The sequence below is a fragment of the Ambystoma mexicanum genome, chromosome 8, assembly GCF_040938575.1.
Source record: "Ambystoma mexicanum isolate Mex_15411 chromosome 8, UKY_AmexF1_1, whole genome shotgun sequence".
Taxonomy (NCBI): Eukaryota; Metazoa; Chordata; class Amphibia; order Caudata; family Ambystomatidae; genus Ambystoma; species Ambystoma mexicanum.
The window spans coordinates 638,288,261-638,314,705 of NC_090929.1; the positions used below are offsets into that span (position 1 = coordinate 638,288,261).

The following is a 26,445-nucleotide window of genomic DNA, read 5'->3' on the forward strand; positions in this document are numbered from 1 at the left end:
TGCTCCCCCTGCCATTCCTTCTTCCTTCACCCTCACCCCTGGAAGAGTTTGTCTCCTTCCCTTTCCAGGGTGATTGAGAACCTCCTACTGATGAGGGTACGCGAACTGGCACCCCAGCACCTAAACCTAATCAGGTTGGCACGCACACTCTAATCTATCCTTCTGCAGCATTCACATGCAGCTCAGTATGATCACACCCACCCCCCCCCCCCCCCCCGGCCCCCAGATTTATCCGGCTCTGCAGCAGGACGACACAATCATTGTAAAGGATCTGATGAATTATTAATTTAGTATTCCAATCTAGGAACATCATCATAGTTCCCTTCATTTTTCTGTTGTCAGCAAGCAATTCCAGCTTCGTGTGCTCCCCTTATGGGTGTGTTAAGCTTTCTGGTGCTTCATGAAGGGTGATGGTGGTTAACTCGCTTCTTTCACTTAAAACAATCCATATCTATTGTTACTTAGACGACTGGCTAATCCAGGCTTCTTCCCCTTGGGAATCACATGATCTCCAGTGATACATCAATCCCTAGTCATGTATTCTATACAAGTGATTTTGGATAGCAGAAGCTGGCCTTTAAATGGATTCTTGTTGCACTTTCCCAGAAGCATACAGAAATTCAGAAGACTTAGTTCTCCTTCTCAAACCTTATTGACATGCAATAATTTGGTTGTATTAGCCTGCGGTTATAGGGGCCCCAAACAGGAGCATCATTTCAGCCTCCTTTTCCCGCTCTGCTTGTCAAAACTAAATGGTTTCCCACCACAAAGTCATTTTCACTCTGGAGGAAAACCATTTTATTCCTATGGAATCTTCAGCAGCTGTTAAAAACAAGCAAAGTAGCTGTGTTCAATAGGACTCCATTGTAAATCCCTTTTGACATTGCAGAAGGCATTTACACTTCTTTGCACTACAAAGTGCAAATATAGAATGTAAACCGGTTTTCACCAGATTGTACATGCATTTTTGCACTTTGTAGTGCAAACAAGGAAGGGGGAAGCAAGAATATAATTACCCACTGGACTGTTGCCTGCATTTTGCAGAGCTGTTCTATCCAAAAGTTCCCTCTTCTAAAGGGCCTCCAAAAATACGTAGTGCGGGCTATGCCGGCCTGAGCAGTGTTCCACTCGATGTTCAATCAGAAGTAATTGCTGCAGAAGTCAAGTGGAGTAGCACACATTTGCAATTGCTGCAGAGAAGCTTCAGGCCAAAGCTCAATTTTTTAAAGACTTAAAATAAATCTTTGTCTGTTAAGAATTGGTCATTCGTCACTCCCCATGGCCCCTAGTGCTTAGGAATCTCCCAGAAGTATGGAGAAAAGGAGAAGAGTCTGTGCCAACCAATTGGGGTCCAGAAGAAGCTAAATACTGATAAAAGTGGGGTTTAATAAGCAAACCAATGCTTTCCTGACCCAAACTCCAATGAAAAGGGGCAGGACTGTCTTTTCTGAGAAAGTTTCACTTGTGTAGGTGTAATTTCCACTCCCTCAGTTTTTTTTAGTTATTTTCTTGGGATGTTTTTCTGCTTGTCTTCTGGCTGGTCGTGGGATATGTCCACCTCTTAGGTGACCTGTAGTCCCTGTAGACATCGCTGGGTCTTCGATAAGAGTTGTAGGTAGCAGCCAACCTTCTCTGCAGGGCTGAGACCAAGCAACTGGGTTAGTCTTCCTCAGCTTCCACAGGCAGTCTTGAGAGTGCTTCTCCACCACCCCCTGTAGGCTTGGCCTCTCTTTTCGCCACCTCTACTCCTGCTCTTGTCTTGCTCCTCCTTGATGCCACACCACATGCTTGCTCCATCTACTATGGTGGATTTCACACGTTGTATTTAGGGACTAACCTCTACCCCATACCTGGGCCAAGCATGCCGCCTAGTTCTATCTTGATCTTACTAGCCAGGGTCTCACTTGCCTCCTGGTGTGCTCCAGTTATTTCCAACCAACCTCCTGTTCTCTTGCACCCACCTTCTATTGATGTATCCCACTAACCTCCTGCTCGCCTAACCCAACCTTGTACAGATGCCATTTTGAATTTCACTTCATTGCCCTGGAGGATCTGGGTCCTTCCCCTATGTTGTACATGAAGGTAAGACCACGAAAACCATTTTTGAATTTGGCAACATATCCCTGCTTGCATTGTGAGTTTGCACTGCCGAGAAACAAATGCCGCTTTGTGGAGATCAGGGGCCTCGGTGTGCTGTTTGTACAGACTTGTTCGGCGATTCCAGCAGAAGAAAGTAAAATGCTTGTAATGTCTATGTGGGCTCGCGGAGCAAGTGCCATAGGACTCGAGAGTTTCTATGGAGTCTGATATGGTCCTCGTCTGCCATTGAGAGGGAAATTCATTCCTTTGATACAGGCATGCTTTTGATCATGGAGTTCAGTTCCCTGCAATGGACAATGTTTGCAGACTCTGGCGTCCAAAAACCACCAAAAGCACTTCTCTATTGGAATGGGGGAAGTGTGGTGTTATTGATTCCCTGTTCTTCATTCCTATGTGCAGGAGCTTTTCCCCCTTCAATGTACAGTGTCCTTAAGAGGCATTATGTGACTGTTACCATGCACTTAGTCAGTGATAAGTGGGATGACTAGAGACTAATTCCCATGCCACCTCTGACCGCCATCTTACACCTGCTTGCTGGTCGTATGAGTAAGGAAAAGATACTCAATATCATTTGCAGATGACCAGTTTTCAGGCAGCATTTAACAGACACATGGAATAAATAAAGCCTAAGTCTAAGTCTGCCTGATGCTATGGGTCCTTAATTATCATCAGAACTCTCCCAGACTGCTTCCTTAGCCTTTTTATGACACTACATTGTTCGAGGCTTTTAAAAATCAAGGCCTTCTGCAACCATCATGACCCACCCTTTTGTAGTACAGAGCCCCGGTAGACAACCTCCAACTCCATGGTCTTTGGTCGACGGAACCACTTAAATGTGTCGGTGCTCTGAGCCATGTTCTTGGCATCCAAATCCTTACTGTCGAACATTACAGTGAGATTGGTGTTCATCTTGAAGGACAACACCACTGTGATGTTTTACATGAACAAGGAGGGGCATACCAAATCTCCTCCTTTGGCACATCTGTCAGTTCAGATGTGGGAGGTATTAAGTCCTTTCATCGTCAGTAAAGTGGCAGAGCGGTCCATCCCATCAGAAAAAACCTGGTTGACATGACACTGATCAACTTGCTGCTTTTCTCCTCATTTCCCACTCGTGTTAATGTTCAGATAGGCTGAAAAACTTCTAACCGAAAAGGAGGATTTCTGGAAATGTAGGATTTTCAGTATGCTGCGTGTCAGACTACTATCCACAAATGCATAGTTGGCCGACTCATTGCACACAAATGCGTGCAGCCTCCATCGTTCTCTCACTGGCACAAGCAGATATGGCACAATGTGCCTGTGAAGAGCAAATTAGGTAAGACCAGGGGTTGGATGTGAAGGAGGCTGCAGTGGCAGTGGCACGGATGCAAACACATTGTGTTCAGGTCTGAAAAGGAGACTCGGTGTGCACCGGGCACAGGTAACCAATGAGGAGAAGTGGCATAAAGAGGAGCAGGGCAACATGAGAGGTTCGAAGGGGGTGTCCTGAAAAAAAAAAACATAACACCACATTTGACATGCAGTTGAGGGGCCTTAGAAGGGAAATCCTATGCGACATCAAGCAAAAGGATGGCAGGGCAATGCAGAGGCAAGAGTGGTGGACGGTGAGGGAGTGGCATACCAGGAATGTTTCAGGGGAGACTGTCCCTCTATCAGAAAGAATGGTGTTCTGGACCTTATTGAGTTGTCGACATCTGGAATACTGATGATCAATTGAAAACAAACAGATGTTCATTTCGAAAGTTAATTTCTCATGTCAACTAGTCTGCTCTGGGGAGCAATTACTGCCAGCCATTTGATGCAGGGACCAGTAGATGGAGATCAATGGACTTGCAACCATGTGTGAATGGGCTATGCAACCTAGTATTCAGTTTCAGGTCCTGCATTTTCCTAGAACTATGAAGACGAGGTGGATCTCTTCAGCCTGCTACCTAACGCTCACCTTGCGGATGGGAACCTCACCCAGAAGCGCTTTCTTCCCTGTTTCTCAGATGGGGTATTTCACAAAAGGATATTGCCATTCACCTCAACAATAAGTGCCCCTTTTGCCTCAAGTTTTGGCAGGACTCTCCAGTCTAAAACAGATGTGCTAAAGATTTATTGCAAGGGGGGTGACACCTTACACCTAACCTCTTCCCCCGATTCACATGTCCATTTGAAAATTTCAGAAAATGGCTCAGTGCTCAGCAATTGTGGTTATACGTGGTCAGCCACATCACTGATTGCAAAGCCGATGACCCAGGCAGGGGTCCTTCCAGTTCAACTCCCATTGAGATGCGAGCTACTGTCTCATAGGGAGGATAGTGTTTGTTACCCACACCTCAGATGATGTTCTTAGTGGGCAAGTACCTTATCTCACCCTCAGACATTTGGGCCTATTGAAATAACATATGAGGATCATTTAAAAAGCCAGGAAATATTCCACACCCTAGCAGTATAGAATGAAGTGGACTAGGTTCTGCCACTGGTGTACCCAGCTAAAGAGCAATCTCTGTTTAGTCTAGATGACGTGTTGTAGTTCATATCGGCCTTGCAGAAGCTTGTATTTAGATTGATTTTTGTTGCACTTAACGGCTCTGGGCACATACAGAAATTCTGAAGGCATTTTGTCCACACTGAAATCCTGTTGTCACACGACATTTTGATGGGTTGGTCTTACATGTCCCTGCCCCCTCTGCAAGCCAGTTCATCCAGCGTGGCTTTTGAATGTGATGCATGCACCTCTCAGTCAAGTCTTTTGAGCCTGTAGCTACTGCTGATATCAAGATCTGGGACACCTCACTGCGGTGGCCGTTTCAGTGCTTCATTTGCAGCTTTTCTTATGAGCACACGCTCACCAGATCCTCCTTGTACCCTCGCCATGACAAGTCCCAAATTTCCTTTAATGCATACTCTGACCCTTCGCCCTCCTATAAAATGCAGCAAACAATTGTGTTAACATGGCCCCTTCTCCAAATGCAGTGAAACAGTAGCAGTGAGTTAGGCGGTACCAGATATCCAACCAGTTCCATGGAAAACGGCTTTTGATTTTACTATTGCTTTGTTTTGAAGGGTGACAGAGAAGACAGTTTTTCTCAGATCTCACTCCTCCTTTGTTTTTACTGTCGAGGTAAAATGGCCAATGACTATTCCTGTGGATTGGTGAACAAATTATTAGTAAAACGCAAACAAGACAAAAACAAGCTAACAGCAGGATGAGACTTTGGCGCAAGTGATAGCCCCCTGCCCCTGTGCACCGTCCCTTATATCCAAAGGAACACATGCATTTCAATGGAAGGGGTGGTCCAGACAGGGCAAGGAATCCTACTGAAACAACGTTGTTAGCAGTGAACACAGCCCCACTATATACCAGCTGCGTTCTTTCATGTTAGACAGTGTTATCAGGGAGGACAGCATATCCTAATACATTTAGTGAAGGTGAATATACAGCTCAAAGATTCACACACAATCTGAGGCAGGCGAGAACGCTTACAGTAGGGTGACCTCCGTCTGCCAATGCCGCTTTTCCTAAGAAAGCAAAGCCTAAAACACATACATATGCCTAAAGGGAAATACTTCAGAAGCCAGAGATGTGCACCGGAGCATAGTTACACTTAGACGAAGAGCCTTCATTGCACAGACATGTGCAGTAAAGCCTAACGCCTCACCTCGCACAAGCAAGAAACAGTTGTTTAAGCATGGCAGTTTGCAGTATATCCTCACTATTCTAATGCAGGATTGCACGAGACCCCACGAGACCTTCACTCCATCTCATTACACACATCCTTGGGGGATACAACAGCACATCCTGGCATATAACAAATTATTTATTCAGTAGCATGACAGTAAAGCACTTGGGCAGTTTGAGAGACATCAGAACAGGTGTTGCATAGCCAATAATAGACACACTTAAACCATTGACCGACAAGATGGACTTGGAATTATGACTAACGCTGTGAGTGAGATCTGACCAATAGACTCACCCAGGGGTCCCAATAGACCTTCAATTCAAGACCCAAACTTCCAGAAAGCCTCCTGACTGGTATGAAGGAGGCTTAGTGTGACTAATGTGGGTGTCAATCTCAGTAATATTGCTTGAATAACTTGGTATGAAAGTACAGCACTCGCTCTTCATGATTGCGCAGATGCCTCCTTGTGAGGCCACAATGTCTAGAGCCATACGATTCTGAAGCAGCATGGTTCGGATGGCTACTTGTTCAAGGGATAATAGTGAAGGAGGACGCAGTAGCGTTTGCAATATCACCACTAACCGTGACAATTGGGTCAGACTATATCCATCTTAATTCCAAGGGCTGGTATAAGATATGCCACCTGTAACAGTTTTCCCGGGGCGGTGCTTCTCCAGAGTATGATGCACTGTGGGCAGAATTTACCCCATGGAACAACTCCCTCCCTAATTATTCGGTAGCCAGGGATAAGGTTGTTCCTCACAGATGAAATAAATTCCAGAATATGTGTCATACCTGGACTGAGAAAATGAAAAATTATGATTAATGGACAAATGTAGCATTATTGATCGGAAACTAAGCTATCAAACCTTTGATACATTTGTTGACAACGTAGGCTGGTTACACAGGCCTTTTGGCAACTTTTAGTAGCAGGCAACAAACCTCCGATGGAAATAGCACTATTGAGGTTTTTAAATGCTATTAACCCGATTACAATAACGTAAGCAGGGTAATTTATTAATTAATTTTGTATAAACACAAGCACTTTATAAATTATTTTGTTAAGGCTTTATGCATTTGGTTTATAGTGGTTTTACTTTATACACATTTTGTATTTATCTTCCTTTTATACTTGTGTTAAATTTCGCTGTAAACTATGACACAAATAAAAATATAAAAAAATAAAAATGATTGATCACTACACTGGAATTGGTGAAAACATTTCTAGTTCCCACGGACCGAGGACCTGGGTTAGTGCAACTTATGAGGCCAATTGCTGCGGAGGAAAGGTGGAGTACTTCTGGCTTAGTGCGTACTTGATCTTGGGTGGGAAAATTCAGTGGACCAGTAAAGCTTAGTGGGAGTGAGCGTTCCTAAAGGGTCCTGTGCCTTGGGACTGGGTAACCAACTTAATATCCATACAGACATCCCCTGCTGAAAGTCGGTGAAATAGGGAACCTGGAAGATAAATCAGGTGGCAAATGTGCACAGACCTAGAAATCGGTGAGATTGAAGATGCAGGCATAGGAGAGATGCAAGTAAGTGTTTTCACTGTGAACCCAGTAATCTGCAGAGAGACCGTCATTTTCATGACTTGTGGTGTGAAAGGCAACAGTCGCAGTAAAGCAATAATGTATCAATATTCTGATAATCACTACAATAACGGAAATGTACCCAGACATCGTATACAATATGTGCAATCCTTGAATGTCCAAGCCATGAAATTTTGTGCTGTGGTGCGACCTGATTCCTGAACTCGAACACAAAGTTTCATTTAGTGCATAAAGACAGGTAAGGTGCAAGACACAAATAAAATTAGTTTGCTAGACCCAAGGCTTCCAGTTCAAAGTTTATACGCTCTGTGAATTTGCATCAAAGTACATATATCGACGTTCAAAGGTTCCACCACAAATCAGGTGCTGGGCAAAGAAATGTGTGGTCCACAGTTTATGATCAAAGGTTACAGATAAAACTCAAAACTACAAATATCCCAGGTACCAGAGCATATAAGAGTCATTATAACAAACAGAATGACAAACACATGATACCAGCAGGAGCCATAACTTGCAGGTATCGGCAAATCGACAGTAGTGGCCTCTACACTCTGCTAGTGCACCACCACTTCAGGGGGATTCATAGACTTCGAGGGGAAAAATCCAGGGTCAAGTGACTTGGCCAATTGCCACTTTGTTCTGAGCTACTGACTCTCAGGAGCTCTTCCACAGGATTGCAATGAGTATCTTTCCAAGTTGCATTTTGAGGTCCAGAGGGGAAGATGGTACACCAATAGTGAGGTCATTTTCAGGGTAGTTTCTTCAGGCATTTCGACCGCTTGACAAAGGAGCCTTTGCAATAGCTCCCTACGGGGCCTCACTGTGTGGAAGAAATTCAGAAGCTGCAGATCCTGGTTCAGCACATGAGCATATTGGCTGATCGAGGGCCGTGTCCCTGCCTTCTGGTAGTGACTGTTCCGTTCCAGCAACACTGAAAGAGTGACATCGGCAAACGATTGGCGGCGTCACTGGTGGTGGAGTCAGTGGTTGCAGGTAGCTGGAGCCAAGCCAGGGAAGATTAGACATTGCAGAGGTGAGGTCATCAGTGGGGGTGCCGACTTTGCAGCAATGCGCCGCATGGATCCAGGCCAGGATTCCCAAACACTTTACTGCTGAATGTGTGGTGTGGCAAATCCGAGCATATCGTCCCTTCTCACCTGGGGGGGAGGGGAGAGACCTTTCCCTTAGGCAGTTGGTGAGCAGGCCCGAGTGGATCTAGGTCACCTGGCCCAAGCCCTGCCTACCTTTCAATGTTGGTGCCTTCCTGTTATGCCTCTTTTTCCCTGCTTACGCAGCCCTTCAGCCTCCTTTTCCTTTGCAGTTGGTGAGCAGGTGCAAGTGGATTTAGGTCTTCTGGCATAAGCCCCACCCACCTTTTTAGCCCCTCCTCTTCCTTTCTGCTCTTGACTCTTAGATCAAGGGCGTCTCTCGCAAAGGACAGCTGAAGAAAAGAGCAATTCCTGTTTGGACCTGTTCGGATGGAAGGACACAGGGTCGACCACATGTCGATATGGGTTTCCTCCCTTTCCGTCCCCAAAGGCCGTCTCCACCATCATCAGGCAGCGCCAACAACATGACCCCTCCTTTAAGGCATGGATCCTTTAATGCAGCAGTCCAAAGCCCATCAGCACCCTCATAGCATCCACAAGGCTCCTGCGTGTCCCCTACGCTCTATAATGTCTTTACAAAGCCCCTATTCGATATTCTTGACTATCTGGGTGTCACGTATACTAACTATGCAGACGACACCCAGATACTCATTCCTCATTCCTATCTCTGGAGACTATGCAACTGACAGCAAAACCCTTAATGAAATCTATGCAGTAATACAAGCATGGATGGCACAACAAGGCCTTTGTCTTAACGACGAAAAAACTGAGCTGCTCATCCTTGGTACTCACGCTAAACTAAAAAATCTAAATACAGCATTCAAATCATTTACTATAGATGGCAATCCCATCACCGTATCAACCAACACTAAAACCCTTGGCATTTACCTTGATGCCACCTTATCCTTCTCCAAACAAACTAGTGCGGTAGCATCATCATCCGCTTATACTTGTAAACTTATCACTGCCTGCAGGCCTTTCATTTCCACACCTAATTGCATTACTCTTGCTAGAACTTTAGTTCTGTCCAAATTAGATTATTGTAATGCCCTCTAATTAGGTACTAGCCACAAAAATATTAACAAGTTACAAGTAATACAAATAATGCCATCAGGGCAGCCCTCAACATCCCTAAGAAGTCGCATATTTCTGAGACTAGACGCAATCTGCATTGGCTCCCGGTAGAGCATAGAATATCTCTCAAAACCCTTGCCCTAACACACAAAGCCAGGGCCAACCTTGCACCAGCCTACCTTACTAACCAACTCGCCCCACATACGTCCTTAAGACCACTCAGAGCAGCTCAAGCTAACACTGTCCATACCGAGATTCAAACTCCATAACTCACGAGGAGCTAGCTTCCCTGTACAGGCCTCAGAGCTATGGAGCACACTCCCCGCTCCCCTCAGATCAGAACCCTCCTTCCACTTATTTAAGTGTAACACTAAGCGCTGGCTTCAGGACTGGATACAAGGACAGCTTAACGTCCTGGATCCTAGACTTACTGCCTGCCCTACTGTATCTATTGTAAATACTATACTATATTATTTAACTGTATCATCCTTTGTTTATGGTATGCCATGTAACATCTGTAATACCAATGTGCCTCCCTATCTGTATGTAACTGTAACGTTCTGTAACCTGATTTAAACTTATGCACCTGTATGCCCCAGGGCCCGGCTGCGCTTTATAAATAAACAAATACAAATACAACACAGAAATTGATGCTCGCCAACGTCCACTCAGCTATCACCCATGTAACAGACATAGCCAACCTCATCACCACACACAACCTTTATGCTATCTTCATCACCGAGACCTGGCTGACACCCACCTTCACCTACATCCTAAACGTCCTTGTTCCCAACAGCTACAGCATCCAGCACAGAGACTGACCAAACAAGACAGGCGGAGGCCTTGCAGTCCACAAGACCTTGTGGCCCTGCATCAGACTTTGTCGACAACATTGGCTCCTTTGAAGTCCTCTCCTGCCACTTCCCACTCTTCCCGATGGACACAGTTTGAGGAATTTGACCATCCGCACAGTGGGTGTGCGCTCGCCTAATCTTTTTTGAAATTTTAAATGAAATTGAATGATGGTAGATCAGGACGATCAACCTCCAGATAATGTGTGGGGCTAATCCGGACACATTTTCCTATGCTTACTGCACGACATGCACATAGACCTGTGTACTCTGTGTAGACACAGCCTACAGGTGCCATCCCCCTGTCATATTTAGTTGGAATACGACAGTCAAGAGTACATCAAGGTATCTCAGAAGGCGAAAGACAAAAGCTTCCTCCTGCCATGGCCAGCCTAATTAACTAACACAAGCTCCATGAATCCGCTCTTTCCTTTGTTAGCTGCTGGTGGCTGCCTTGCATACTGAATCAGAGTTAATTCAAACAGGCCCATGGGAGGCATGGTTGCAGGATTTACAAAGGACAGGAAAACCCCAACACCTCTTTTATATGCGCTGTGTCAACTTTAAGCCAGCTCCCGCCCTAAAGTATCAATGACAGTGAGCGGTCATGTCTGGTACATGTGTTTACAGTAGGCAACCCTGCAGGGGGACCCCATTCAGAGGGTAGGAGTATGTGAATTGATGGAGACAAAGTCTGTTCTGGCCACAGCTTCAAGGGAGACCTGCCGCTTTAACCAGGAAACAGAGAGCTCAATTAAACCAGAGAGACCCTTTGATCCACAACAGACCAGAACATGGGTGGGACTTAGTATTACATGTTTCCACCCCTTAACCAGAGTGCTTTGCAACAGAGAAGGTAATGACCTCATGCATACAGAAGATCGTTGGTGGGGACCCAGGATTGGTTCATTAAGGTAGGCTTAGCCTACACCAATCACTGTGGCCCATTTGGCTTTAAGAGAGGGCTGAGCCCCTTTTTTGGGCAGATCATCTGAAGACTTTTCAGGGAGTAACAAGAATAACTAATTTGGACCCTGGCTGAAGGTAAAGTCTGCCTTACAGCTTCTGCCAGTGAAGGAAGGCCAGGATTGCCAAGGAGAGAAGCAGGATCCCACCTCTAAACATCTCCCAGGGAAGAGAGGGAGATACTGAATACAGACGACCCTCCAGCAGCCCCAGAACTGCGACCCAGCCAGCACATAGCATACCCTGCAAGCAAGCTTCCTAGGTGGGAAGTGCCAGAGAGACTCTGAACCAAACCAAGAAAAAGGCCGCTGCCTGCAACACTCTCCCCAGCTTTGGGCCATCCGCCTTATCGGACGACACAAGCCCAGTGAAGAAGCTAGGAGGAGTGAAGCATCAACCAGCGTCTTCCTTAAAGGACCTTTTTGAGCCAGTGGAGCTGCAACCAACAGCACCGCTATTATCACCGCAGTCGCTAATGTCGTCCGAGATGCCTCGACCAGTGCTTCAGATCCACCAACCAGCACTGAGACAATGATTCCTGAGCCATGTGTAGGCCAGCCTACAGCCATCCGTCCAGACTTGCTCGCTAAACTTTCTGCCGCCTGATACCCACAGTTGTCTCCTGTCTTGTCCTCAAGACCCTCCCTGCAGAAGCTCTCCTTCCCTAGCTGGAAATCATCAACAGCTCCCTAACTCAATGCACCTTCCCGTCGACCCTAAAGAGGACAAATCCTCCCTCTACTAAAGAAACTTGCGCTGGATCCCGACAACCTAGGTAACTATCGCCTCATCACCCCCATCAGCTCAACCCCTCCAAGACTGAATTCCTGCTGCTCACCAACAACACTGATCACCCAGACATACAGGCATGGCTATCAACCATGTACCTTGAGAGCTTCACACACATGGTCACCTCCTGCCCCCAGTCCCTCTGGTTCCACATCGAAAAACACCTCTCCTTCAAGACACATAGCTAACAGACAGCTTGGTATCAGCTCTACCTCCTGCGGAAAATCAAGTCCTTCCTCCCTCCAGACAGCTTTAGCTTCACTGTTCAAGCACTGGTCCTATCCCACCTGGATGGGCGCAATGCACTCCTCGTAGGCCTCCCGTTGTCCTCCCTTGTGCCCCTGAGAAGTGTCCTAGACACAGCCACACTCCTCAAGGGTCTGCACAGATACAACCACATTACCCCGGCCCTCATCGACCTTCACTGGCTCCCACTGCACACACAAATCACCTTCATGCTGCATCATCTATAAGGCAGTCGCCTTCAAGTCACCCAGCTACCTTACGGAGAAACTCAGCATCTCTGCTGGACAGCAACACCACCAGAAGCCAGGACACGTGCAAGCTTTAAATCTGCCACTGCAAAAAGAAAAGGACCAGAAAACAAGCCTTCTCTGCCTACTCCCCGAGACTATGGCACCTCCATCCTGTCAGCACCAGACTCTCGCCCATGCTCCTACAATTCAGAAAAGAACTCCAGACCCACCCCTTCGAGGAATCTCTCTGCCTCAACACCTAGGCCATCACATCGCCCTTCGCGCCAACTGACTCGCTAGATGCCACCCGTCCCTCTCCTCTCCCTGGTACAGCTGTGCCCCTCTTTATCCCAACCCCCGCTGTATATCTGTTCTGTTACCTCAGAAAAATGTTCCATTATATATCTGTATTTTAGACCTCTGTAAAATGCTCTGTTGCTTCTCGAAGCCAGGTTTGTGCTCAACAAGTACCGTATCATTTGCCCTTGGGGCCAGGGCAGTGCATCCACAGTACAAGATTCCCCCTGGGGGATGTCGGGAGGGGGGTGCACTGATGGAGAATCACATGGGGAAGGAATCCCCCATGGGATTGGGGACAATCCCCAGAGGACTCACTATTTTCCTGCTTCACCATATCAAACTCCCCTACCAAATCCTCCTACCCCCTCCCTGGATAGGGCTAATATGTAGGGCTGTCAAGTTAGCCAAACAAACTTATTATAACACTGAGACATCGGACCATCTAAAAGCACAAGGATTACTCGCGTGTAGCTGAGCGAGCAGTCTTGTTTTCTGAGCCCAGCGATTGGATCAAACAAATACATCCGCTGTCGCGCGGGTTCCAAAGGAGGCCAGAGTCAAGCTTAAGCTGGAGCGAACTTGCTGCAGAGATGCGAGCCAAGAAAAGCTGTCCCCCCGAAGAGCAATAGCGAGAGAATAACCCGGTCAGAAGGTGAAGCGCGGGGAACACAGAACGCGCAACCAGAGGGAAGTCTGTCGTCAGGGAGGCTGTAGACTACTCTGAACGCCCCAAACATTACTGGATCCTCCAGGATGAGTCCAGCTGCCTGGGAACAGTTGGTACAGCGAAGGACGCAAACGGGTACGCGGGCTGCCTGGGAGCTGAGAGAGGTCCGGGGAAGCATCGGGGTGAGCTCAGGAGCTGGCGAGAGGGAATATGGGACCCTGTAACCAATGAGAGACAGTTGAATACTTGTCAGGAGAGTGAACCAAGTATATACAACGCAAAGGTGCGAGTCTGGGACCCGCTTCCAAAAGCAAGAGGGTCTGGGAACCTGAAACAACAGATGGAGAGTTGTGCACGTGGCAAGAAAGTTAAACAAGTAGACACAATGCAAACTTGCGAGTTTGGGACTTGCACCCATATGTGAAGACAAAGTATGAAGTGAAGAGGATCTGGAACCCAGAAAGGAGAAAAGAGACATTACAAGAGAAAACACTTGCTTGACAGGGAATCCTGCTTAGCTGGTAGGATAAAGGAATTATGAAGGCAAGCAGCAGTTACTTGTGAGTTATCCAGAGACTTAAGAGAAGAATACGTTTAGGGGAAAGGAGCACAACCCTATCCTTTGGAATCCTGTGTTTTGGCACATTATTTTGCCTCCTTTTATTGCCAGAAGTAATTTTTTGTTATCTGTTTTATTTATTGCACATGTGTAATGCGCCTAAACACAAGTGTTGACACAGTTATGTTATTGTTTGGGACAGTAGTAGGTTTTTAGACACGACAGTGAGAGTTTTTAGTTTTGGACTTCCTGACAATTTCACTAGTTTCCTTTGAGGCATGTAAATCCCTCTTAACTTTAAGGATAGAGAGGCATTTTTCCAACCCTCATATCTACATTTCTAAAAAAGAAATGTGTGGGTTTGTGGCATGGCGAAGCATTGTTCCTTTTACAATTCCACACTGTTTCACCAATCTGCACCACATTTTGCATAGTTACCTGTTAGGACCCACTGGACATTACTAGCTACATGACATGTGGACACCCCCCACCCCCTTTCCCCAGATTTCAGCACAAGTCAAAATGTGTTTGTGGCTTGGCGAAGCGTTGTGCCACCAGTGGCTCTGATCCCTACTTCTGCACCCTTAGAGTGGTCAGGACGACCTGGAACAGGCCATGACACCTCAGCTGGAGCACAGATTTCTGCTGGTGAACCTTCACCGGGTCCCATTGTCCTGACTGCAGAAGGTAACAGGGTTCAGTAGTTGCTTCACAGACCTCAGCATGCAGAGATCGGACAGTTTTAATCATGCAACAATATTGGAGCAGTGCATCAGCCTCTTAAGGCAGGCTTTGAATTTGGGGAACTGCTGGGGGTGCAGTTTCCATTCTCAAAGGTCGATCAGTAAAGATTTCACTGGCAGTTTGTGTTTACGCTGGTGATTATTTCACATGGCAAACAGAAACAGGGGCAAGGCTTGGGGCCATTTCAGCCCTGTCTCTTTACACACTTTAGACAGCCTTAACTTAAGGTCCCCATTCTGGCATTCTACATGCGCGCTAGAACGCAGGTGATGAGCGCAAGCGCAATGGAACGGTTGAGTTATTCCTGATGCTTTGCACACTGCTCTAATAACTTCACCTTTAAAATGGGTACCACTAACAACATTATTGCCACTGTGACAGCATCTGCTTTCCTACGTGGAAATGCCTTCACCCACCCAGAAAAAACATTGACAAGGACGAAAAAGTAGACCAAGTTAAGGTAGGTGGAGAATGGACCTTCCGGTACAGGACATGCAGACATCCTCGTGGGCACCTCTCTCCAAACATTATATGTTAAACATATGACACAATTTTCACAATAACTCAGCCAGAGAGGCTAAACCAGAAGTCATCCAATCTCAACACAATAAAGTGATATTTTTACCTGAATGGGCTAAGGCAGGAGCTTCATGGACCAAGTAGGGGAGGAGTACCTTGGGTGCCACCAGATCGCCACCGGGAGTTTACTTACACTCTCGTTGAGTCCAGGTCAACTTTTCAGCTTCTGGAGCTTGATCTTGGAGGATTATCACACTGCCTCAAAACCACTCTGAGGTCTTGACTCATGACACCGCGGTGGGAGGCAGACTGTTTTACTTCGGATGCATGGGCACTGGAAACAGTAGCCCAGGGTTACTGCCGCCCCTTTATACAGAGACCCCAGGATCATCCACCGGGAAGCCATTCACTAAATGTTTCAGATCCATTCCTGTTGCAGGAAATTGCTAGAGAAAGGTGCTATAGAACCAGTACATGTGATGGAGAGGAACAGAGGATGGTATTCTCCCTATTTCCTAATCCCCAAGAAGGACCGATGACTGAGACCTATCTTAGCCTTGAGAGGACTAGTTCAAGATGGTCACACTTTCTCAGATCCTTCAGACCCTCCAGCTCCAGGATTGGATGGTATCATTAGACCTTCATGATGCTTACTTTCATGTGCCAAACCATCACAAGCACAGGAAGTACCTAGGTTTGCCGTTGGCGGTTCTCATCAGTTTCGAGTTCTGCCATTCGGGCTGACCTCCGACCCAAGGGTTTTCACCAAGTTGACGGCGGTGGTGGCAGCAAGTCTCAGAAGAGAAGGGATTCACATCTACCCCTACGTGGATTTGTATTTGTATTTATTTATTTCTATTGCGCAGCTGGCCCAGGGGCATCTGGCCGCATTTCTTAAGACAATACATAAGTTACATAGTAGTTACATGGTATGTACAAACATATTGCTAGCGCAGGTACCAGATTGAAAAAGTAAGCTACATACACAGGTGTTTGGCACAAGTTACATAAGAAGGTTCATACAATTACAGTTGTTATCATTATAATTACAGTATGTAGTGCAGGTGGACCAAACATGTAGTCGATTACAAAAGAAGTATAACTTATGTGAGCGAAGCAGCTACGTCCAGCTCATGTAGCCAGAGTTTGGTTTTGCTCTTGAAGGAATGGTAGGAGGTTTCAGATCTGAGTGTGATGGGAATTGTGTTCACCCAGATAGTCAAGAATATCAAAGAGTGGCTTGGTGAACACATTATACAAGGTGGGGGAAACACATGATTGGCTGATCAGGGCACGTTCACCATAGACTGGGCCTCTCCCCCACATGATACCATCTCAGAGACTCCAGTTTATTGGAGCGGTTCTGGATGCATCCTTGGGAAAAGCCTCGCTACCCGAGGTGAGGGCTCCACACATTTTGCAGATGGTCACCAAGTTTCAGAGTGCCCAGCGTCTTCCGGCCTTCGACTTTGAGGTTGCTGTCATGATCCATGCCCCTGATCCACTCAGGTATAACAGCCCCCTGGCAGCAGTGGGGCTAAAGCCCTTCACACTGGCCCCAAGGGCCCTAAAACTCCATCAGAAACATACATGGAGTCAGTCCTGGCGCCTTTGGCGCTAGGCTCATTATCAGGAATACAGCAATACCAGTTTTGGACCTTAATCCAACATGGAGGCCTATTACACAGCTCAGTTCTTTAGAACGAAGCCATGCGGTCTACTGTTTTGGTGTGGCTGGGCCTGGAACTACTTGGCCTGGAACTACTTTACCTGGGTTATTTAAACCACACCCAAACAGCAGAACATGCTTCGCGTTATTCTGCACTCCTGCAGCGAAACGCTCACCGTGTCCAGCTCCTGCTCATCTGCTTCTCCGGCGGCCCGATCCTGAAGCCCTAGATCCGGATTCCATTAATAACCTGGAAGAACAAGAACAGCATTAGCGAGCAAGAACACCTGTGAAGTAACCGGCCTTGAATCCATCCTGCGCTTCGCTTACCTCGTCCATCTCTGGAGTTCGCCGCAACCTACAAAGGTAAAGAAACAAAGACAGCATTAATAATTCTTACCTGGGCAAGCAGTGAGTCCTGGCAGCACTCAGCGCTTCTCTTACCACACCCATCTCCAGGTTTCACCGCAACCTGCAATGGAGAAGGAACAAGGTCAGCATTAACAAAGCACTTACCTGGGCAAGCAGCGCTTCGATCGCTCATCACTCCGGAACATCACCGCAACCTGTACAAAGAAGAGAACACAGGTTAGCAATTAACACCAATAAACAGCGCAGTGCTCCGCGCATGAATAACTCACTGTGGTCTTTGCCAATGGCGCGGCAACTCCGAGATCACAACCATCCCTGTGAAAACAAAAAGACATTGTTAGGGAACAGCGTAGTGGAGCAAGAGGCAGAGAAGACAGAGAAAACACAGAGGGAAAGAAAGACAGAATAAAGACGGATAGACATTATAACTCACCTGGAAGACAGCAAGCAGAGTCAGAGTCACAGCCGGTCTGGACCCGACATAAGGGCACACGGACCAGTGAAGCAACTAGGTCCAGAGAACGCCCACACCAACCACGGGCCCCTGCACAGAGACGCAGGACGGAGAGTTCAACGCACAAAAACCTAAGGTGAGCAATAACCCCAAGGGAGAGGATTTGGACCAGAGGGAGGTGGGAGTCCACCCATCACAGAACCAGTATCTTAACCCTCCATTCAAGTGGATTGTGTCCTCCAACGTATTCCTCATCTTAGATGTATTCCATCCAGCTTTGCTGCTCTCTGGAAATTTTTTCGGCAGAGGGCGCCGTGCGTCGATGTCGTCGAGTCGATGGTCCCTCGAAGGCCTCCGTCGAGGGTGAAGTCATCGGGTATATAAGTAGCACGCGTGGCGCCCGTTGGCCTCAGTTCTGTTTTTTCTGCAGTTACGTTGCTTCGGACATTCGGCGCGCCTCGAGTTCTGTCAAGAAATATAATATAACGAGAAGTAATTATGTCCTGGTCATCGACGCCGACCACGACCCCGAGATCGGGTTTTAAGAAATGCAAGTCGTGCGGATCAAAAATGTCGATCACGGACCCGCACCGCGAGGATTTGTGGTGTCTCGGGGAAGGCCACAACATGGAGGCCTGTTCGAAGTGTCAGGCAATGACGGGCAAGGCCTTGCGAGAAAGGAGAGGAAAGCTACAGGTAGGTCGGAAGAATCGAAAAGCCTCTAGTGTCGAGTCGAGACCCCATGGGGAAAAATCTCCTCAACGCGAAAGGCATCGATCTAGATCCCAAAGCGATTCTCGTCGCTTGTCGTCTTCGTCGAAAAAGTCGAAGAAACAACGCCATAGGTCTCCCTCCACCTTGTCATCAGACGAGTCTCCGAAAATGAAATGCCCCACAAAACATTTGTCTACCGAAGAGTGGGAAGCATTCAGGGTCAAAATGATGGAGGTGTTTGAGAAGGCGAAGCCTCGGTCCGCGCCTTCTTTGGAAGCCGGCCGGGGGTGTCATCGCTCCGACACTCGCGTGCCCTCGAGCCCGGGTGATCGAAAAAGGAAGGATAGGGAACCTTCCAGGACGCAGAGCGATAAACGCTCGAGTCGACCGCTCGAGGTCACCGACGCCGTCCGAGACCTATCACACCTCGAAGTGAAAACTGTTGAAGGCCGCCTCGACGCCCTCGAAGCAGACCCTATCGACGACCACTATGTCATTGACGCCGTCGACGCCTTTATTGACTAAACTCTCAGCGCCAAAGGCTCCAACCAAGCCAGGGCAGCCAGAAAAAGAGAAGGAAAAAGTTAAAAAACATGTAATTCCTTCAGAGCCTGGTACTACACCTCTTCCTCCTCCTCTCCCAGAGAAGGTTTTCAAGCCTCTCCCTAGGAAGGAGTTTTTCAAATCCTTGACCTCAATTTTTGAGGAACAGGAGAGATCAGGGGAGGAAAATGTACCTTTTGGATTGGAGTATGGCACCCCAAATGTCCCAGAATGCTTGATCTCAGAGGAAAGCAGAATGAGGGATTTGGTGGAGTCTTTACACAGTGCAAGTGGCATTGACACCTCTCCTGAGAATGACTTCGGTAGACCAGATCCAGGAGAGCATGCCAGTCCATCTTACCGTCAGTTAATGACCAAGGTGGTAGATTACTTGGGATGGGCTAGACCACCAGCCTAATTCGTCCAGGACGATTTAACAGACATATTGGACCATGGTCCCACTGAAGACCCAGTACTACCTTTTCAAGTAGCCTTACAAAACAGGGTGGCCAAGAATTGGGAAACTCCGGATTCTATTCCTCCGGTAAATAAATCCCTTGCATCAAAATACCACCCAGCCAGTAGCGAACCCGGCTATCTGTCAAAACATCCAACTCCCGAGAGTTTGGTCATACAGGCAGCCACAGCTTCCAACAAACTTGCGTGCCCGTCTATCCCACCAGACAGGGGCGATAAGCGTGTGGATGGTTGGGCACGGAAGGTATTTTCAGCCGGGAACATGGCATTAAAATCTGCTAACTCCACATGTGCCTTGGCAACATTTTCGTACACTCTATGGGAGTACATCGCAATGGCGGCGGAGCACATACCAGAAGGGGAAGAAAGGGAAGGTTTCCTAGACATCACTAGAGATGGAAAGGAGGCCATGCAGGAATCCCTTCAATCTGGATTGGACACTGCGGATAGTGTAAGCAGGTCCATGGGCACTAGCACAGTAATGCGCAGGTTTGCGTGGTTACGGAAGTCGGGTTTTGCACCGGACGTACAGAACCGCCTCCTGAACATGCCTTTTGACGGGTCTCATCTTTTTGGCAACAAGGCTGACGAGAGCCTTGAGAGGTTGCAGACCTCAAAAGCAGCGGCAAAATCTTTAGGAGCTGCTATTAGGCAACCTCAGCCTTTTCGTGCGCAAGGGCAATCATGGAGGGGACGATCCTATCGTTATTACACCTCATATGGGAAGACGAGAGGAATGGCCAGTCAAAGGGGTCAAAGAAAAGCCACTCGTGGTGGACGAGGAAAACGTGCTAAGCCAGCTCCAGCTGCAGCCTCTTTGCCATCAGCAGCTGCAACATCCGCCACAAAACCACTTTGAGGACTTGCACCACAAAACACCTGTAGGAGGCAGGCTGTCGCAGCATCTGCAAGAATGGCGAGCCATTACTTCAGATGTTTGGGCTCTAGAAATAATAGCCCAAGGTTATTGCCTTCCTTTTGTAAAGCAACCTCAAAGCAATCCACCAGGGAGACACCCGTTGAAACTTTCAAACCCGCTCCTACAGCAGGAAGTTCTAACCCTGCTGGAGAAAGGTGCTATACAACCAGTACCTGCAGCGGAGAGGAACAAGGGTTGCTACTCCCCGTATTTTTTTATCCCCAAAAAGGACGCAGGACTGAGACCCATTTTGGATTTAAGAAACTTGAACAAGTTCCTCAGGAAGGACAAGTTCAAGATAGTTACCCTTTCTCAGATCCTTCAGCCCTTCAACTCCAGGACTGGTTGGTGTCATTGGACCTCCAGGATGCTTATTTTCATGTGCCGATTCATCTCAAACACAGAAAATTCCTGAGGTTCGTAGTTGGCGACTCACACTATCAGTTTCGAGTCCTGCCATTCGGGTTGACCTCCGCCCTGAGGGTCTTCACCAAGTTAATGGTAGTGGTGGCAGCGCACCTCAGGAGAGGGGGGATTCATGTCTACCCCTACCTGGACGATTGGTTGATCAGAGCGTGCTCTGCCGAGCAAGCACTGGATCATCTGAAAGTCATCTGCCACTTCCTCCACAAACTGGGCTTCTCCCTCAATTTCAAGAAGTCACAGATGACACCTTCCCAACAGCTTCAGTACATAGGAGTTGTATTAGACACGTCCTTGGGAAAGAGCTTGCCTCCCAAGTCGAGGGCTCAAGACATTCTTCAGATGGTTTTCAAATTCCAAAATGCCCAAAATCTCCATGCTTACGACTTTTTAAGGTTGCTTGGCCTCATGGCATCCTGCATCTTTCTGGTGCCAGAGGCACGCTTGAGGATGAGATCCCTTCAATGGGCCCTGAAGACTCAGTGGTCCCAGTTCTCGGGTCAAATGACAGATCTTCTTCAGATTCCGAACAGGGTCAGCAAGACCTTCTATGGTGGACCTGTACAGAGAACATCCTAAAAGGAGAACCTTTTTGGCAACCATGGCCAGAGATCACAGTAGTGACGGGCGCCTCACTCCTGGGGTGGGGAGCTCATGCCAACGATTTGACAATCAGCGGTCGTTGGTCTCCATCGGAGTCCAAACTACATATCAACCTTTTGGAGCTGAGGGCAATCAGACTAGCAATGAAGGCCTTTCTGCCCTCTGTACGAGGAAAGAATGTCCTGATAACGACGGACAACATAGTGGCCATGCACTACCTAAACAAAAGAGGAGGCGTGGGGTCACTACCCCTGTGCAGAGAGGCAATGCAGCTCTGGTTCTGGGTGATTCAGGAGGGAATCTCTTTAACGGCAATTCATCTAGCCGGGGAAGAGAATATGATGGCAGATGCTCTGAGCAGTCAGAGGACAGTCTCCCACGAATGGGAACTAGCTCAGGAAGTCCTTGAAGAGATGGGGAACACCCCAAGTGAATATGTTCACAACCAGTTTCAACCGGAAGTGCGAACTGTTCTGCTCCAGGGAATTCCTCCCCCAAGAGGAGCTCTAGGAGACACATTCGTAGTGGACTGGAAGTTTCCACTCCTGTATGAGTTTCCTCTAGTCCTTGTCATTCCTCGCGTGATCAAGTGGTTGCAACAGTTCGGTGAAATACATGATCCTAATTGCCACGGATTGGGCCAGGAGAACGTGGTACCCAGACTTCTGGACATGTCCATCTGCCCTCCAATACGTCTTCCACAAAGAGAGGACCTTCTCTCGCGAATGGGTCAGGTTCTCCATCCAGAGGTCAAGGCACTCAACCTTCATGCATGGTTTCTGAGAGGCTGAGATACAAGGACCTCCGTGATGACATAATTGAGATTTTGCTTTCGGCCAGAAGCCCAGCAACAAAATCCTTATACCTCTGCCATTGGAACAAGTTCTGCAGCTGGTGTAGGGAGAAAGATGTGGACCACTTTCTATGCGATACACCTATGGTGTTATCATTTCTGCTGCATCTGGCAAATCTGGGGATCCAGATTGGAACAGTCAAGGGTTACTTAGCAGCGCTTTCCATATTCAAGCGCACCTCAGAGGAGGCATCCTACTTCAAAATACCCTTAATAACTCAATTTCTTAAAGGATTCACAAATTTGTTTCCTCTTACACCATTCCAAATATCAACCTGGGACCTTAATGTGGTTTTAAAGTTTTTGACGTGTGCTCCTTCCGAGCCACTCCATTCATGTCCCTTAAGGTTGCTACCTTACAAAACTATTTAGTTAGTAGCGATAACATCAGGCCTCAGGGTGAGTGAGTTGCAGGCATTGTCCTGTAAACCTTAGTTTACTACCTTTTTACAAGGATAAGGTTGTACTTAAGGTCAAACCCTCTTTTCTATCCAAGAATGTATCGGATTACCATTTAGCACAGGAAATTGTGTTTACGGCCTTCTATCCTCCACCTCATCCTAGCAAAGAAGAGGAAAGATTCTATAGACTTGATCCGAGGAGAGCTCTAAGGTTTTATGTTTTAAGAATGGCAAATTTACAACAGCACAACCAACTTTTCAGTGGTTATACAGGACATAAACTAGGTATGTCAGTTACCAAATAAACTATTCAGATGGATCATAATGGCTATGTCGGAGTTCTACAGGCTAGCTGGGAAAGATCCCGCAGAAGTCTTAAGGGCTCACTCCACTAGCGGTATGCATTAACTCTCAAATCCTTACTCCCTCCTCCAAAAGAACCTAATACTACTTTGGGAGTCTATCATAAGATGAGGAATACGTGGGAGGACACAATCCATTCGAAGAACAAGTTACGCAGCCCTGGTAATTTTCTGTCGACTGGATGTTCCTCCAACATATCCTTCATCGCCCTCCCAACCCACCCCACTGTAGAATATCCGAGCTTTAGACCTTGCACTCTTTTAAAGTCTGATAAATTAAAGGCACTTATCAAGGTCGGTAATTCTGCATATGGGTGGCGAAAAAACAGAACTGAAGCCAACGGACGCTGCACGTGGTATATGTACTCGACAATGACGTCAGCCGAGAGAAAACATTTTCCGAAGCAGCTGGAGCTGGAAACAAAGATCTCATCAGATGAGACATATGTGGGAGGAACATCCAGTCGAAAGAAAGTTACCCAAGGGTAAATAACTTGTTCTTCTGTCCAAGTCCAATGTGCCTTCCTGGGGGAAGTGTCTATGTGACTCACTCTGTGTATATTTGTGCCATTTATTCAGGTACTTAGATTCTTTGAGCAAATTAAGTGTGCTGGACTTCGTTTAGGAGGCAGTGGCATTTGTCTATATTGCCCTGAACCCAGTCTAACAAGGCTAAGACAAGGTATGACTTATTATGGATCAAGGACTGTTCCCAACTCTGTCTACATTGGGACGCCATTGTGTCCCGTGGGTACAGCTCATTAACTGACCACTCTGCCACGTCTGATCAGAGGCTCGGGTGTTAGCACCCGGCCTCCGTTACTCCCCAGTACAGACATTTCAGTGACACTTGCAAGTGTTGGTCCAATATCAGGTGACTGATGGTGCACAGCCTATATCTCCCCCTCGCCCCCCATTACGCTACCTACAATGCAGAGTGGTTTCCAGCTTTTTCAGAGACTTTGGTATTAAGGGTCAAAGGCAAGACACATAATCGGTAGACACAGAGCCTGTTACAGCTCCCATACTAGGATAGAGAAGAGTGAAATATAAAGCAGGGTTGCAACTGAGTTGCACATTTAGTGTTTCATGTGTCAAGGTACGGGTTTGAGCTCCTCCAAAAGATTTTCTTCACACTCATACAGAATACATTCACCATAGTCCCTAATCCATACAACACAACCCTAACCGGCACAGCGGTCTTGTATTCTCTTAAGTCAGTAGGTAGCATGGCTGCACTGCTTTTAAATTCTTTATTCTAATCTGCAGTGGCCAAACACTTTTACTTTTTCTTATTTAGATAAACAGGCAGGGTACTTTTCCCTCCAGTATCTTCGGTAATCGCAACATATTTCAGACTACATGTTTCAGAGACTAATATTTACTCCAACCCATTTCAAACAACACTTTACAAGACATAGCAATGATAGTTACCTGTGTTCACCAACCCCTGATTTTGAGTTGGGTCTTTCTTCCGCATCTGCTCTGTCTGCCCTCCTTGAACCTCCGGTCATTTCCTTACTGTGGCCCAGCATTTTATAATGGTGTTATAAGGGCAAAGCCAACATAATCTGTTTTTACACCAGTGGGGGGGGGGGTTGTGAGCGCATTTCAGCTGCCAGCAAAGACATGTTTTCTTTCTGTGGCTGGGCGTTTTTAAATTGTTTACTTGGATCAAGGGTAAAGCCAAAATGAGGAGTGGTCTTAATGTTGCTATACTGGCCTGCATTGGTGCACAGTCTGGACATGACCGGTTACAGCAACGCAGATGAATGTGGCCGTGTAAGAACAACTTCTTAATGCGTTATAGCATTATTTAGTGGTATCAAGGGAACAACATAATGAGTGTTCTTGTGTGGCCATATTGACTACATTTGTGCAGCCAGCGGGACATGATTTCTCATGGCAAATCAAAAATAAGTATGTTATTATGTGGGAATACTGGCATATATTGGTGCAGACAACATGGACATGTATGGGCACACAGTCGGATTGAAAATGTTTTTACACTGCCAGAACACTGGCATATAGTGGTTAAAGGCATAATGTGTTGGAAAATGCTCATGTGCACTGTTGGTGACTTGGCATCTAATGGATTTTTTCATTTCATGCACTACAAAACTGATTGTAAACTGGGTGGCTTTCTTTACTCAATAGTTTACAGAAAGTGTCCTGTAAAATGCACATTTTAACATTTTTCTCGGGGTGAAGAACCACCTTGTCCCCAAAACTCCCCTTGGTTGGTTTGAGCTCCTTTGCTATGCTCAGTTGCTCCTTCACATTCATGGGAAATGCTTACGCCTCTCCAATACAAATTTGGGAGCGTCCGCTTCTGTCATGTTTTCTGGCATGCGCCCTGTCCCTCAGACAGATAACAGTTCTTATTTTCTAGGCCAGCCATGTGTTATGATCTAAATTTGTTCTTTGATCATACATGATCATTTGTTTTTTCCAGTGGAATAAAACGTGTGCTGCATTACCTCTGTGCCGTGTTTGGCATTCAACAAATGAATAATCAAACTAAACTAATTGTTTTTACGGAGTACACAAGGCTTTGTTTTTGTAAGCATAGTTTTCTGTGCACTTTCTCAGATCCTAAATGTTGGGATTCAGGAGCTCAATTAAAACTGCCTGTAAACATTTTTTTTGCGAATATATTTGAAAAAAGCGCAGCGAGGTATACCTTTTTATACTGATTTGTAAAAAAATTGCAATGGTTTTGCAGAGGAAAACTCCCTTCCTTACTCCCCAACTATGCATGCTTACAAAGTGCCTTATCCTGTTACTTGCACACATAGAAAATAATTGTATTCTTTGCTTTTTGCACAGTTAAAGAAAAATAGAGGACATTGCTCAGGACCAAAGGTATGCTAGTTTGTGGTAGAGATGAACCACTTGCACAAGAGGCCGGCCTTAAAATCTTGCCTTTGGAGAATCAGATGCACAATGGCTAAAATAATTTTAGGCAGAAGGCCCCAAAAGATAGCGCTCCAGTGGCATCAGAGGTAGACAGTAGTAGTTGGAACCGTGGATGCATGTGGGTCAGACATCAAAAGTACAGGTGCAGCCACGATGCACGTCAGCAGCTACGCATTTATTTTTAAATAACAGGCCCTCCGGTACTGTCCCTTTTTAGGGGACAGCATTCATTTAGCATGTAGAGAATGTCCGAGGACATAGGAGTATTCTTTTATACAATGTTAAACTGTAGTATAGAAAGTAAATAGCACGGGATACTGGAATAAAGGTTTCCTGTTCCTGAATGAAGAACATGCTT

At 46.7% G+C, this 26,445-nt stretch overlaps 1 protein-coding gene across 1 annotated transcript in view; it reads left to right on the forward strand.

Annotated features, from left to right (window-relative positions):
- The window catches only part of UBXN10 (UBX domain protein 10), a 298,259-nt gene that overhangs the window by 266,649 nt on the left and 5,165 nt on the right, over nucleotides 1-26,445 (forward strand). The window lies entirely within an intron of this gene.